Source organism: Macaca thibetana, chromosome 13, assembly GCF_024542745.1.
Source record: "Macaca thibetana thibetana isolate TM-01 chromosome 13, ASM2454274v1, whole genome shotgun sequence".
Lineage (NCBI taxonomy): Eukaryota > Metazoa > Chordata > Mammalia > Primates > Cercopithecidae > Macaca > Macaca thibetana.
This window is the reverse complement of record NC_065590.1, coordinates 64,908,133-64,924,344: the sequence shown is the minus strand read 5'-3', so window position 1 is coordinate 64,924,344 and position 16,212 is coordinate 64,908,133. Positions and strand designations below refer to the sequence as shown.

Sequence of the window (16,212 nt, the reverse complement as noted above, 5' to 3'; positions counted from 1 at the left end):
GGAAAACCAGATTATTTTGGTTCCTACCCAGTTCTAATAAACGTAGTTAACAGGCAACTTATGAGGGCCAGAGGTCCTTTTCTGAACATAAGTGGTCTTTATACTTATGGTTTTAGTTTGGATTGTTATGAGGTCTTTTTCTGCTTACTTTCTGGTCTTGGCTCAGTTCTGATGACTTGGCTCTGAGTTTGGCATAATATAAAATGTGAATTCATAATATTAAACGAGAATTCACCTTTGCTTTACTGATGAGTAATTGATTTCCTAATTGTTCTGTGTTTTAGACAATCATATTTGAGCTATAGTTACATTATCTTATAGGAAGTTTTTCCTTAAATGTTGCAGTGAAGTTTAGTAATCGAGAGTCCTGAAAATGGCAGTATTTGGATATGAGTATGCTACAATATTGACACTATTGAAACTCAATAGTGTCAAAAGTCAGTTGGATGTGAGTGTGCTACAGTATTGACACTATTGAAAGTCAATAGCGTCAAAAGTAATTGGATATGAGTATGCTACAGTATTGACAGTATTGAAAGTCGGACATCAGTTTGCGATAGCCTACTTTGTGATAGCAGCTCACACTTTCTATTTCATCTCTTCTTTGGTGGACAGGTACAAATTACATTTATTTACTACCTTTTCAACTCATGTTTCCGCATTTATTCGTTTGTTCTTCCTGGCCACTCTGGGAGGGAGGCCTTATGTCTTCTGAATAAAGGACAGTGGTTTAAGAACAGAAGGTGAATAGATGCAGAGTGAGTATTCAAATTTTGAGATAAATTTTCATTCTCAAACCTTCTTTGAATCTGAGTAATTTTGCCTTACATCATTTAGAACCAGATTTTTTTAAAGTTCTGATTTTGTATGTATAATCAAAGAACTAAAATTTATTTTTAAAATTTTCTATTTTATGTTGAATGTTTTCTTTACAATAGATTTATTTTGGAAACATGCTCCTTTTTCTTTTTTTTCTTTTCTTTTTTTTTTTTGAGACAGTCTCACTCTGTCGCCCAGGCTGGAGTGCAGTGGTGCGATCTCGGCTCATTGCAACCTCCGCCCTCTGAGTTCAAGCGATTCTCCTGCCTCAGCCTCCCAAGTAGCTGGGATTACAGGCACCTCACCCGGCTAATTTTTTATGTTTTTAGTAGAGACGGGGTTCCACTATCTTGACAAGGCTGGTCTTGAACTCCTAACCGCATGATCCACCCTCCTCAGCCTCCCAAAGTGCTGGGATTACAGGTGTGAGCCACCGTGCCCAGTCTGGAAGCCTACTCCTTTTATTTTTATTTTTATTTTTATTTTTTTGAGACAGGGTCTCGTTCTGTCTGGCTTTTTCTTTTTTTTTTTTTTTTTTCTCCAGACACAGAAAGCCACAGAGAACAAATGTAAAGCTTGGTAAATTATTATGAAATGGACATCCTTGTAACTACAGTCTAGAACAAGAAGTAGAAGTTATTATGAAATGGACATCCTTGTAACCACAGTCTAGAACAACAAATAGTAGTCACTTCAGAAGCCCCTATAGGTGCCCATCCCAGTTACAGTCTCTTTCCTTCCAAATTGTTACTACTCCTGGCTTTTGTAGTAATCACTTCCTGTTTCCTTATGGTTTTATCCCCTAAGAGTCCATTGCTAGACGCTAGAGTTTAGTCTTCCCTTTTTAAAATAAAGTACTTAAAATGCATCTTTATTATGATCTAATTGTAAAGGAAAGAGAAATTACAATATATTAAAAAATCACTAATATGATACTAAAAGCAGTTATTTGGAAACTCAAAGCCCTACATAGCTAAAAACATGGTTTCAAAACATGAAATAATTTTTAGACAATTATGTTCGCTTTTCTGGTTTTTTTCCTTTTAACAAATACCACAAAGCAGAAGGGTACTCTTACTTTCTTTCAATACCGATCTTTTTTTCCAAGATAATATGTTGTATTTCTTCTTATGTTGATTATCATTTGTGCAGGGCTTTTCAGTTTCTAAAACAGATGTTCCTGATCTGATTTAATCCTCACAGCAGTCTTGTAATGTAGGCATATTCTTCTTTCCATTTTATAGATGAGGAAATGATAATGTAACTAGTAGGTGGTGAAGTTTTGATTGGACCTTTGATTAAAAAGGGATTTCCTCATAAATGTTTTTCAAACTTTAGTCATCTGAGTACTACCTTCATGATTTTCCCAGTCTCTTACAACTATTACTATTTTACTTAATAATTTTATTTAAAATGACTTTTAAAAAACTGATAGACTGGCCAGGCGTGGTGGCTCACGCCTGTAATCCCAGCACTTCGGGAGGCTGTGGCGGGTGGAGCACCTCAGGTCGGGAGTTCAAGACCAACCTGACCAACACGGAGAAACTCCGTCTCTACTAAAAATACAAAGTTAGCCGGGCATGGCGGCGAGCACCCATAAGCCCAGCTACTTGGGAGGCTGAGGCAGGAGAATTGCTTGAACCCAGGAGGCGGAGATTGCAAGGAGCCAAGATCATGCCATTGCACTCCAGCCTGGGCAACAAGGGCAAAACTCCATCTCAAAAAAAAAAAAAAAAAAAAAAAAAAAAAACCCAGTAGACTTCATTTAGAACAGTTTTACATTTGCAGAAAAATTGATCATACAGAGTTTCCACACACCCCCAAATTCCCTTATTACCAATATCTTATATTAGTATGGTAGATTATAATTTAAAACCCAATACTGACACATTGTATTAACTAAAATCCATAGTTTATTAAGATTTTCTTAGTTTTTACCTAGTGCCCCTTTTCCAGGGTCCCATCCAGTTGTCATGTCTTCTTAGGCTCTTGGCTATGACCATTTTTTCAGGTTTTTCTTGTTTTTGATACCTTGACAGTTTTAAAAGCAGTATTGGTATATTGTAGCAGCATTGGTATATCAGATATATTGTAGAATGTCCTTCTTTTGGAATTTGTCTGATGTTTTGGGGAGGAAGACCACAGAGGGAAAGCGCCATCCTCATCACATCATAAGAAGTACATGTGAGCAACACGACATCATTGATGTTGTTGACTGTGATCACTGAGGTACTGTTTGTTAGGTTTCTCCTTTGTAAAGTTACTTTTCCTAACCCCTTTCTGAACCCCTTTCCTCTTTGGAAGGAAGTCACTATGCACAACCCACACTTAAGAAGTGGGTGTGGAGTTATGCCTCACTTCCTGAAGACAGTGTATTTACATTTATTTAGAATTCTTCTGTTCTCTTAGATATTTTTTTCAGTCATTTATTTATTTCAGTATGGACTCATGGATATTTTGTTCTTTGGGTTAAGATCCAATACTATTTTATTTATTTTGTTCAGATTTTTCCAACTTTGGCCATAGGTTGGCTCCTGTGTTCCTTTGACATACTCCCACCTTTTTAAAAATAAAAACTTTTTTGAGAACTTCCTTACTTTCTGGCACTATAGAATAGTTTTTAGACATTTATTTTAAGATTAAATTTTATACACCACTCAGTAGATAGAAAATCATTTTATGGAAAATATTTGTTTATGTTAAAAGTTGGTTATGTTTAAATATTAGCAAAATGTTAGAAAGGTATTAGAAACTGAGACTTTCTTCTCAAAGTAATCAGAAGGTCCATGTGATCTTCTGTCTCTTATACACTCACTGGAGCATCCTGTCTTCTTTGCAACTATAACTCTTTTTAGTATTTGCTTTAACATTGATTGAAATACCTTATAATGTGGTTGGTGTACCTACCACAGTAGATAGTGTGGGACATATAAAAGTGTGAAATACGGTCTCCTGTCCTGAAGGGGCATACAGTTGGATTTTGTTAAGTCTGTAAGCATGGTTGAAAAAAAATCATATACTCCTGCGTGTTAAGTACAAAATGGTATGAGTGTGAGGCTTATATGAGTTTAGGAAAGGAAGGATTCTGTGTTGAATAGAATAAAAGGAAGAACTTCTTAGAGGTTAAACCCATAGTAGATCCTGAAGGTGGGATATTGGGTAGGGGGTGAAGTCATTTCTGATCGGAGACTGAATGAACATTATCTACAGAACAATGAATGAGGAGATTGGCTTGGGTGGAATCTTGTGTTGCTATAAACTGAAGTAGTCGGAAATTTCTGAACCCGTGGATTAGTCCCCTCTGTAGTTAACAAGTGTGATATGCCTAAAGTGGTCAGTTCTAATTATGAAAGGACTTGGATGTTTTAAACCTGCAAATAAAATGTTGTTAGAGAGGTTGAAAACTTTATCCTTCCAGGAAGGTTACGTACTTTCTTATTGAAACTGTGACATTTAAGTTGGGTAACTTTGTTCCTGTTACTGCATAGTGTGTTGCCAGTGTTCTAAGTAGGGTAAGATTTATCCTTTGTCTTGGTGGGTAATGTAAACTTAGCCTGGCATTGGCAAACGTAGTATTTTCTTCACAGACACAAAATAGCCCACTTTCTTTTTTTTTAAATTTATTTTTATTTTTATTTTTTGAGACAGAGTTTCACTCTGTCGCCTAGGCTGGAGTGCAGTGGCATAATTTCGGCCCACCGCAACCTCTGTCTCCTGGGTTCAAATGATTCTCATGCCTCAGCCTCCCAAGTAGCTGGGACTACAAGTTCGTGCCACCATGCCCGGATAATTTTTATATTTTTAGTAGAGACGGGGTTTTGCCATGTTGACCAGGCTGGTCTTGAACTCCTGACCTCAGGTGATCCGCCTGCCTAAGCCCTCTAAAGTGCTGGGATTACAGGTGTGAGCCACTGTGCCTGATCCCCACTTTCAAATTGTATGTAAATATATATAATGGCTTTCTTTAAGCCTTGTGGTACTCAACTATTTTGTAGACTTTTTGATCATCTGTTAAGATAAAAATGTTTTTGTTGTTGGTTTTTTCTTTTTTTTCTTTTTTTTTTTTTTTTTTGAGACGGAGTCTCCCTCTGTCGCCCAGGCTGGAGTGCAGTGGCCGGATCTCAGCTCACTGTAAGCTCCGCCTCCCGGGTTTACGCCATTCTCCTGCCTCAGCCTTCCGAGTAGCTGGGACTGCAGGTGCCCACCACCTCGCCTGGCTAGTTTGGTCTCGATCTCCTGACCTCGTGATCCACCCGTCTCGGCCCCCCAAAGTGCTGGGATTACAGGCTTGAGCCACTGCGCCCAGCCAGTTTTTTATTTCTTAATGAAAAATTTCTAATTTACTTTGTATTTTACTTTCAAAGTAATGCACGCTATTTGACATTTGAACTAGTGTATATTTAATGTCACCTTTAATGAATTAAATATTATACTCCCATATTTTAATAGCTATTAAAATTTTTTACTTAATTACTTCAATGTTTTAAAGAGAAGGACGGGAAATATATTAAAAGCAAACTTGGCAGTAGATTTTTTTTTTTTTTTAGCAATGCATGTTTCATTGCACGAAATAGAATATTTTGTTAATGTTTGAGACCATTTAAAAAACCTTCCCTTCCTCAGCTAGTCACTGCTAAAATTCTTTAATTTATTTTAATTTAGATCTCTTTTCTATCCAATTAACAGATAAAATGGCGTGACACCCACAGATACACCTACTTACTTACTGTGTGTCCACTTTATTCACTGCTATAGTAAGGCAGATAGTCCCCTTCATGCTTTTCTGTATCTTTATCACATTTTCCAGTGTTTCTCCCAGGGCACCACAGTACCTTTCATTGGACAGGGCATGAGAATAGAAAAGTATACCTGTGGATATTTTAAAAGTAACTACTAGAGAAAGAGGAATTGGCAGTATTGTGTGGTGATAAAGCACTTGACTAACAGTCTGAAAGCCTGTATTCCAGTCCTGGCTCTGCCCTGTGTTATGTAATCTTGGAAGTCAGTTTTTGCATTCTCATTTGGGTTATGTGATCTCTAAGACACTTTCAAAATTATATCATTTGTGCCATGGTTCTGCAAACAAATGAGCATATTAGTGTAACATAGTATCCATAATGAAATATTGGAGTACCTCTGCTTCAGTTGTAAAAGTGTTATAATCTTATAGCTTTGCCCCCACTTTTTAAAAATGTAAACTTTTAATTGAAGTCTAACGTAACTTGCAGAAAAAGTACACTCATGATAACATAAAACACAAATCACAAAACATTACCAGAATCCTGGAAGCTCCTTAGTGATGCCTTCTGTTCACTACTATTCCCCCTCCCACATCTAAGGGTGACCACTCTCTTGACTTCCAACATCATAGGTTAGTTTTGGCTGTTTTTGGAATCACACAGTATGGCTTCTTGTGTGACTTCTTCTGCTCAGCATTATGTTTGTATGATTTGTTTAGTTCTAGTTCATTTCCATAGCTGTGGGGAGCTTTATGGATATATCATAGTCCATTTACCCAGTCTCCTGTTGGACTAACCATAAAGAAAAGAAGTAGTTTAAAAATATTTAGGGATTGAATCTTTCCATTGCATACTTTTGTGTACTGTTTAAGCATTCAGATCGCAGATGTGTGCTTCAACTTTGTTAGCCTATTGTCTCCCTTTTTCTTTTTCCCAGCAGCCGTATAAATCTTGCCTTGCTTCCTTGACTAGAAAACAGGAATAATTTTCTAATAGTTTTAATAGCATGGAAAACATAAGGGCAATAATTTAATATTTTAAATTTTTAGGTCTAGGAAAGATACAGGAACAGTTTATATTTTACAACTGGCTAGAAAGTACTTTTGCGTTTTCTTAAAACTGGTGTAAAATTAAGGATATTGATTGTTATTTAGATACGTCAATTTAAGTTTCCTTTATGCAATTATAATTTTTAGCTGAATATGTAGGATTTTAAAATTCATTCCGTCAGCAGTTACTGAGTACCTGTTATGTGTGTAGTCAGAGAACTTTGTCTTTTGTGTATATCAAATATTATGGTAAATGGTGGGAAACACCTGTGTTTTGTGATCCCCCAATTTTTCCTAACAAGTCAATGAAAACTAAAATGTAGAAGCTTAAAGCATTTTGCTGTTTTAAATTCAGTAATTTCTCTGTTAACTCTTTATTAAGACAGCCACTTGGGTGGGAGTCTCAGATCAGTGACAAAATGTCAGGTAGTGGATTCAGTATGAACTTAAATAGAAAAAATTTATATCTAATACATTTACTCATATAAATATCATCCAAAGTATAAAAAATTAATGGTTTAAAAAAATGGACTGTTACTTGATGCTTACCTGAGTTTTTATTGTAAGGGGTTTGTATATTTGAATAGGCTAGGCAGTTATTCCTAACTATATAGCTTTTTCCTTTACCTTGTTTTCCTCACCTACTTAGCCTGGAGTTTACAGCGTTTTTTTTGTTTTGTTTGTTTTTGTTTTTTCCATTTTTTAATTCATTGAAAATGAGTGATTGCTAAAAATGAAGGATTTGGGCTAAATATTTAGTGATTAATATACCCTTATTGATGTATTCTGGTTAAAAAAACAAACACCTAAAACTTAGTGGCTTAAAACAGCAATTTTGTTGTTATATCCAACATTATTGTGGGTCAGGAATTTGAGCAGGGTTTGGCTGGGCAATTCTTCTTTTCCACTAAGGTCACATGGTGATATGCAGCTGGAGGGTCGTACCTTTTGCCTGTGTAGTGCATTGGCCAGAATGGCTGTGAGGCTAGGCTTAGCTGGGACTGTCAAACTGAGTGTCTGTGGCCTCTGGTATGGTGGCTCAGAGTAGTTGGACTTCTTAAAGGGCAGCTCAGTTCTGGAGAAGGTATTCCAGGAAAACAGAGTCTTAGATTCTGCAAGACTTATTCATATCTAGTCTTGGAAGTTACACAACTTCTGTTGGTAAAAAAGCAAGTCACGAGGCCAGCCTAGATTCAAAGGAGGAACTGACTACCGGTAGGCATGTTTCTTTGGGGTTCATCTTTCGAGACTAGCTATACTACAAGATCTGTAACTCTGCATAGTAGATATAAAACTTTTTTTGAGACAGGGCCTCTGTGTCACCGAGGTTGGAATGCAGTGGTATGATTATGGCTCACTGCAGCTTCAACCTCTTAGGCTCAAGTGATCCTCCCACTGCAGCCCCTAAGTAGCTGGGACTACTGATGCATACCACCACACTGGCTAACTTTTATATTTTTTATAGAGATGAGGTTTTGCCATATTGCCCAGGCTGGTCTTGAACTCCTGGGATCAAGTGATCTGCCTGCCTCAGCCTCCCAAAGTGCTGGGATTGCAGGCATGCGGCACCATGCCAGCCATAAAACCATTTTTTAATGGAATGGTATTCAAATCTTATAATCCAAGCTGATTTTCATAAAATCTAACTACCTTAATATTTTTATGTTCTGTAAAAGCTTCCAGGGTACTCTGCAAATTTATTTCATTTTCTCTTGAAGTGTGTCAGCCTCAGACTAGATTTTTTTCTGTTTTATTATAAAAAATGTTTAAGAAGTAAAAAAAAAAAAAAAAAAAAGAATTTTGCAGTGAATACCTGAATATCTACCTCTGAGATTTCGTAACATTTTGCTATACTTTGGTTACTATATATCTATCTATTATCAACCTGTTTTCTGCTGAATTTAAAAGTAGGTTGCAGGTACTCAGATACAGATTTAAATTACTTTTTCTTCCAATCCAAACCTTAGAGGATAGTCAGAAAATACAAAGAATCTTTATTGCTATACCTTCTCCCTTTGAGAACTTTTTGTTTAGAACTTTTAAATCTGCCTTATTCATCGCATACCCAGCCATTCTTTGGTTTAGTTTTCCACAACTCTTAATCCTGATAGTGTCACTAGGATCTTTGGAAGAAAAGGAGAAACTCATTTCTCTTTTTTTTTCTATTTTTTGAGGTGGAGTCTAGGTATGTTACCCAGAGTAGAGTGCAGTGGCACGATCTCAGCTCACTGCAACCTACACCTTCCGGGTTCAAGCAATTCTCCTGTCTCAGCCTCCTGAGTAACTAAGACTGCAGGCACCCAACACCATGCCTGGCTAATTTTGGTATTTTTATTAGAGACTGGATTTCACCATATTGGTCAGGCTGGTCTTGAACTCCTCACCTCAGGTGATCTGCCTGCCTCGACCTCCCAAAGTGCTGGGATTACCACACCCGGCCCACTTTTTTTTTTTTTTTTGAGATGGAGTCTTGCTCTGTCATCCAGGCTGGAGTGCAGTGGCGTGATCTTGGCTCACTGCAGCCTCTGCTGCCAGGGTTCAAGCGATTCTCCTGCCTCAGTCTCCTGAGTAGCTGGGATTACAGGCGCATGCCACCACACCCGGCTAATTTTTGTGTTTTTAGTAGAGTCAGGGTTTCAGCATCTTGGCCAGGCTGGTCTTGAACTCCTGATGTCGTGATCCACCCATCTTGGCCTCCCAAAGTGCTGGGATTACAGGCATGAGCCACCAGGCCTGGCCCGTTTCTTTTTTAATTATAAAAACAATCATCCACAATCCTAGTATGAGTACAGCTACTCTCATTAATATGTTACCTGTTCTTTTTTCATTTTATATCTCTGCATTTATTGCTAGTAATTAAAACATTTTGAATGTGTGACATTTTAAAGATTATTATAGCCAAACAATGAATGCTCGATATTTCACTGAATGGCTGGACTGCTATTTTTAACCATGCCAGAACAATTGAGTTGCTTTCCAATGGAGGAAAGCTATTGAACCAAATTAAATACTGCTTATTGTCTAAAATTGGTTATATCCGAAGTTTATCCCACCCCTCTGACTCACACCCTTAAGTAAGAGTTTAAAGTGATGAAATGGCGGAGAAACAAAGTAGTTGGAAGGAATAAAGATCTTCTTGGTTCCTGGTTGACTTTGAAACTGCATAAGCAACAAACAAGGAAGTTAGAAAAAAAATGTAATTTTCAACTGTAATAAAATATTTTTGTTAAGTAAATTTTCATTTTTTTAACCAATATTCTGACAGTTGATATTCTCATAGTTGGACTAAATAAATGTTTTATTTAAAGTTTGCCTGCAGATGTAAGCATATTAGAAACCTTTGGTATCAAGCTCAAGAGCTATGAGATACGTATATTTCCTATGAATTTTATTTGTTTTTGTAGTGGAACTTCTTTTTGAACTCTAGACAAATTGTAATCTTAGGGATACAGTCCTCCTATACTGAACAAGATTATACTTAACCCATCAAGGCAGTTGAGTCTCTAAGTTTTTTTCAGAGAAAGCAATTCTTGATTGTCAAGATTCATTCTTCCCAGAATTAACCTTTACTGTAAAAAAAAAAAAAAATTCTTATATAACCCACATTCTTCATGTTATAGATTCAGTACATTTCTTGTTTGGCCCTCTGTGGAAACAGATGATTACTGTTTTTCATTTGGTAACTTTAGATACTTGAAACCTAATATTTGTCTTTTAGGCTTTGCTATGTTTGAATTATGTTATTTACAGAATGCAGACTTAAACATAGAGTTTTCTCTATGGAATACTGTACCTATGAAAAAGATTCTTTCTGAGGATTCTTAAAATATGCTTCTGGACTACATTTGGTCATGTTTGTGTGTCCACATATTCATTGTCTTAATGAGTAGTTAGGTAATTTGAACTACATTTCTTGATTGCTGGAACTGTAGTTTTTAGAGGATATGTCCAAATATCAGATCTGTCAACCAATATTATAACCAAACTCACTAGCAAAAATGGTCTGAATTTGATCTGCTTTTAAATATGGAGATTTACTTTGGGAAAGACATGGGGAATTTGATCTGGGTGCTGATCATTTCACTTTTGGAAAATCCCAAGGATATTGGATTGATCCTGTGATTGATTTATGGGTCTCAGTCAGATCTGGGGTGGTCCTAGAAGATTGTATAGTCTGCAGTGAAGTGAGCTGTAGAACAGGGGTTCCCAACCCCTTGGGCCACGGACTGGTAGAAACTGGGTCACACAGCAGGAGGTGAGCAGTAGGCGAGTGAGCAAATCTTCATCTGTATTTGCAGTCACTCCTCATCACTCTCATTACCACCTACGCTTTGTCTCCTGTCAGATCAGTGGCATTAGATTTTCATAGGAACACAAACCCTATTAGGAACTGCACATGCAAGGGATCTCGGTTGCTCACTCCTTATGAGAATCTGATGCCTGATCTGTCACTGTCTTCCATCACTTCAGATGGGACCATCTAGTTGCAGGAAAATGAGCTCAGGGCTCCCACTGATTCTACATTATAGTGAGTCATATAACTATTTTTTTATGTATTACAATGTAATAATAATATAAAGTGCATAATAAGTGTAATGTGTTTGAATCATCCCAGCCCTGCCCTGCTGCCCGTAGTCTGTGGACACGTTGCCTTCCATGAAACCAGTCCCTGGTATCAAAAAGTTGGAGACTGCTGCTCTAGAGTATTCCAGATATTCTGTACTTGAGAATTATTACTTGGATCTCTCATGTATATGGATCTTCCTGAGCCTGTCTGAAGAGAATATAGTAAAGGAGGAAAGGAATATTAAATTTGCCCTATCATAGTTCAGTGTCAGCCTTTCCTACTCAGTTCCTATCCATACAGCACAATACAATTTCATACTAAAGTACAAGAGTCCTCCTTTAAGTACTGAAGATGCTTTACTTTGACCACAAGAATATTTGAATTTTGGATTTTAACCAGTAGTATGGTAGTGGCTTCTTTTCAAAATCAGTGAAATTTATTTCTTTCTTTTTTAATTTTAAAGAGAGGGGAGTCTTGCTGTGTTGTCCAGCCTAGACTTGAACTTCTGGGCTCAATCTGTCTTCCCATCTCAGCCTTGCAAGGACTACAAACATGCACTGCAGCACTTGACTCAGTGAAAACTTTTAATATAATGTATAATGCAGTTAACTAATGCTTGTTGCGCATTTACTCCAAAATTTAACTGAAACACATTTGCTTGTTTCATCAGTGACATCATTTACACACCAATGACTCTTGGCCATGAAGAACCCACAGTGAACATAGAAAGTTTAGTTGTAGACCTTTAATTGCTTAATTGTAGCAGAAACGGCATCAAATGAGGAAGAGCCCCCTTCATAAGGAAATACAGTTGACCCTTGAGCAACACCAGTTTGAACTAGGCAGGTCCACTGAAATGTGGAATTTTTCAGCCAAACGTGGACTGAAAAATACAGTATTCCAGGGATGCCAAACCTGTGTATACAGAGGGCTGACTTTTTGTATATGTGGATTGTGCAGGGCTAAGTGTGGGACTTGAGTATGCCCGGACCTGGTATATGTAGGAGTCCTGTAACTACCCTCCCGCATATCTGAGGGATGACTGTAGATGTCTTTGAAAAGGTCTACCTTAAAGTTCTGAAGTTCTGTAAATTTTCAGCTTGCTTTAGTTTCTACATTTGATTTTTCTTTTAGATTTTCATAGATTAGAAAACGCCATTTTGCATTTAACAAAATTTTTAAAAATCAAAAGGTTTATGTATGTCGTTTTGTTTTGGTTTTGGTGCAGGATCATTGAAAATCCGTTTCTGGCCCCGTGCAGTGGCTCACACCTGTAATCCCAGGATTTTGGGAGGCTGAGGTGGGCAGATTACTTGACGTCAGGATTTCAAGACCAGCCTGATCAACATGGTGAAACCCCATCTCTACTACAAATACAAAAAAATTATTAGCTGGGTGTAAGGGGTGCACGCCTGTAATCTCAGCTACTTGGGAGGCTGAGGCAGGAGAATCACTTGAACCTGGGAGGTGGGGGTTGCAGTGAGCCAAGATCCAGCCTGGACAACGGAGGGAGACTCCATCTAAAAAAAAAAAAAAAGAAAAGAAAAGAAAAAGAAAACTTTTTGCCAGGAATAGCTGCTTTGAAAATTTCTGTATAGGAAGGGCTTAAGAGGTGGCAATTTGGGTTGGGGAGTATGTCTTGAAGATTTATTTTGATGCTGCACTTTATTTTCACTCACAGTGTATGTCATAGATCATTCAAAATAGCAAAGTTCTCAAAAAATTGTTTTACTTCTCTATAATACGTGTATAACACATATTGAAAAAATACCAATTATCCACATCAAATTCAGGCATACTTTGTTTTATTGTGCTTCACACTCTTGCACTTTGCAGATACTGTATTTTTTTTTTTTTTTTTTTTTTTTTTACAAATTGAAGGTTTTTGGCAACCCTGCACTGAGCAAGTGTATTGGCCTTGCTTTTCCAACAGCATGTGTACCCACTTCATCTCTGTCACGCTTTGGTAATTCTCACAGTATTTCAAACTTCTTCACTGTTTTTTTTTTTTTTTTTTTTTTTTTTTTTTTTTTTTTTTTTGAGACGGAGTCTCGCTCTGTCGCCCAGGCTGGAGTGCAGTGGCCGGATCTCAGCTCACTGCAAGCTCCGCCTCCCGGGTTCACACCATTCTCCTGCCTCAGCCTCCCGAGTAGCTGGGACTACAGGCGCCCGCCACCTCGCCCGGCTAGTTTTTTTGTATTTTGTAGTAGAGACGGGGTTTCACCGTGTTAGCCAGGATGGTCTCGATCTCCTGACCTCGTGATCCGCCCGTCTCGGCCTCCCAAAGTGCTGGGATTACAGGCTTGAGCCACCGCGCCCGGCCACTTCTTCACTGTTATCATATCTCTTAAGGTGACCTGTGATCCGTTATCTTTGATGTTACTATTGTAATTGTTTTTGGAGTGCCATGAGGGACACCCATTTAAGATAACCTACTTAATAAATGTTGTGTGTGTTCTGACTGCTCCACGGACTGGCTGTTCCTCTGTCTCTCTCCCTCTCCTCAGGCCTCCCTATTCCCTGAGATAACAATAGTGAAATGAGGCCAGTTAATAATCCTACAATGGCCTTTAAGTGTTCAAGTGAAAAGAAGAGTGCACGCCTCTCACTTTAAATCAAAAGCTAGAAATGATGAAGCTTAGATGAAGAAGAGATGTCAAAAGCTGAGACAGGCTGAAAGCTAGGCTTCTTTTACCAAACAGCCAGTTGTGAATGTGGAGAAAAAGTTTCTGAAGAGTGCTACTCCAGTGAACATATGAATAAGAAAGTTAAACAGCCTTATTGCTGATACAGAGAATATTTGAGTGTTCTGAATAAACAGTCAGACCAGACACAACATTCCCTTAAGCCAAAGCCTAACCCAGAGCAAGGCTCTAACTCTCTTAATTTCTATGAAAGCTGAGAGAGGTGAGGAAGCTGCAGAAATTTGAAGCTTGCAGAGATTAGTTCATAAGTTTTAAGGAAAGAAGCCATCACCATACATAAAAGTCCAAGGTGAAGCAGCAGGTTCTCATGTGGAAACTGCAGCAAGTTATCTAGAAGATTTAGCTAAGATCATTGATGAAGATGGCTGCACTAAACAACAGATTATCAGTGTAGACAACACTGTCTTATATTAGAAAAAGATGTTACTTAGGACTTTCATAGCTAGAGAAGAGAAGCCAATGCCTGACTTCAAAGGACAAGCTGACTCTTGTTTAGGGGCTATTGTAGCTGATGACTTTAAGTTGAAGCCAGTGCTCATTTACCATTCTGAAAATCCTAGGGCCTTAGGATTATTCTACCCCGCACATGTGTATGCTCTAGAAATGGAACAACAAAGCTTAGATGACAGCACATCTGTTTACAGCATGGCTTACTTTTTTTTTTTTTTTTTTTTTTGAAACAGGACCTTGCTCTTTCACCCAGGCTAGAGTGCAGTGGTGCCGTCAAGGCTCACTGCAGCCTCAATGTCCTGAGCCCAAGCAATTCTCCCACCTGAGCCTCCTGAGTGGCTGGGACTACAAGCACACCCAACCATGCCTGGCTAATTTTTGTGGTTTTTTTTTTTAAGATAGAGTTTCGCTTTTGTTGCCCAGGCTGTAATGCAGTGGCATGATCTCAGCTCATTGCAGCCTCCGTCTCCCGGGTTCAAGGAATTCTCCTGCCTCAGCCTCCCAGGTAGCTGGGATTACAGGTGCCTGCCACCACACCCAGCTAATTTTTGTATTTTTGGTAGAGACGAGGTTTCTTCGTGTTGACCAGGCCAGTCTCGAACTCCTGACCTCAGGTGAGGCACCCACCTCGGCCTCCCAAAGTGCTGGGATTAGAGGCATGAGCCACCGTGCCTGGCTAATTTTGTATTTTTAGTAGAGATGGGGTTTCGCCACGTTAGCCTAGCCAGGCTGGTCTCGACATCCTGACTTCGGGTGATCTGCCCCTCTCAGCCTCCCAAAGTGCTGGGATTACAGGTGTGAGCCATCACACTCAGCCTCATTTTTGTATTTTTTTGTAGAGACAGTGTTTCATCACGTTTCCCAGGCTGGTCTCGAACTCCTGGGCTCAAACGATTTGTCTGCCTGGTCCCACAGTGCTGGGATTACAGGTGTGAGCCTCTGCACCTGGCCTAAAGTTGTCTTCTCTCCTTATTCTTCTCTCTCTGTAGCCATGAAGAAGTTGAGTCATGTTAATTAACACGCCAGTGATTCTGATTATGGAGAAGATAATTTCTCAGCTCTATTAATAAAAATTACATTTTCTTTTCTTTTTTTTTTTTTTTTTTTTTTTTTTTTTTGAGACGGAGTCTGGCTCTGTTGTCCAGGCTGGAGTGCAGTGGCCAGATCTCAGCTCACTGCAAGCTCCGCCTCCCGGATTTACGCCATTCTCCTGCCTCAGCCTCCCGAGTAGCTGGGACTACAGGTGCCCGCCACCTCGCCTGGCTAGTTTTTTGTATTTTTTAGTAGAAACGGGGTTTCACCATGTTAGCCAGGATGGTCTCGATCTCCTGACCTCGTGATCCGCCCATCTCGGCCTCCCAAAGTGCTGGGATTACAGGCTTGAGCCACCGCGCCCGGCTTAAAAATTACATTTTCATTTGAGAAGAGACAGTTTTTAAATTATTTTATGTATTTTAAAATGAAATGGCATAGTTGCTTATTTTAACACATTTTTTGCAAGATAGCCCCTGTTAACGGTTTAATTTGTGTCCTTCCACATCAGGGGTTGACAAACTTTAACACTTTGTGGCAAAATTCACTGTTTTGTATCCTGGGAGCCAAAAATGGTTTTTGTATTTTTAAATGGTTGGAAAAATCAAAAGAATATTTCATGACACATTAAAGTTATATGAATTCTAATTTCAGTGTCCATAAATAAAGCTTTACTGGAACAGAGCCATACACGATAGTATAGTTACTGTCTGTGGTTGCTTTTGTGCTGCCACAGCAGAGTCCAGTAATTGGGACAAAGACCTTTTGTCCTACAAAGCCGAAAATGTTTACTATCTGGTCCTTAACAGAAAAAGTTTGCCAACCCCTGTTCTCATGTACACCTGTTTTCT

At 38.6% G+C, this 16,212-nt stretch overlaps 1 protein-coding gene across 3 annotated transcripts in view; it reads left to right on the top strand.

Moving 5' to 3' along the window:
• Nucleotides 1-16,212, top strand: part of EML4 (EMAP like 4) — a 163,527-nt gene that overhangs the window by 39,638 nt on the left and 107,677 nt on the right. The gene's annotated exons all lie outside the window — the stretch shown is intronic.